General features: G+C 61.4%; 1 protein-coding gene across 1 annotated transcript in view; it reads left to right on the plus strand.

Annotated features, from left to right (window-relative positions):
* Nucleotides 1-220, plus strand: part of IL23R (interleukin 23 receptor) — a 15,536-nt gene that overhangs the window by 5,881 nt on the left and 9,435 nt on the right. The window lies entirely within an intron of this gene.

The raw sequence follows: 220 nt of genomic DNA on the forward strand, positions 1-220 counted from the left end.
TGGGGACACAGGTGGCCTGTGGCACCACGGGGCAGTGGTGGCCTGGGCAGTGCCAGGGAATGGTTGGGCTCGGTGGTCCCAGAGGGCTTTTCCGGCCTAACAAATTCCATGGTTTTTAGTGGCTTGCTTGCTCCCCCGGGTGGAAAAATCGCATCAGTCGCTGTGTCGTGACAAATCCCTGTCACCCTGAGGCAGCTGCCCCCACCCCACCCAGCTCTCT

This window comes from Corvus brachyrhynchos, unplaced genomic scaffold, assembly GCF_000691975.1.
Source record: "Corvus brachyrhynchos isolate BGI_N302 unplaced genomic scaffold, ASM69197v1 scaffold280, whole genome shotgun sequence".
Classification (NCBI taxonomy): domain Eukaryota; kingdom Metazoa; phylum Chordata; class Aves; order Passeriformes; family Corvidae; genus Corvus; species Corvus brachyrhynchos.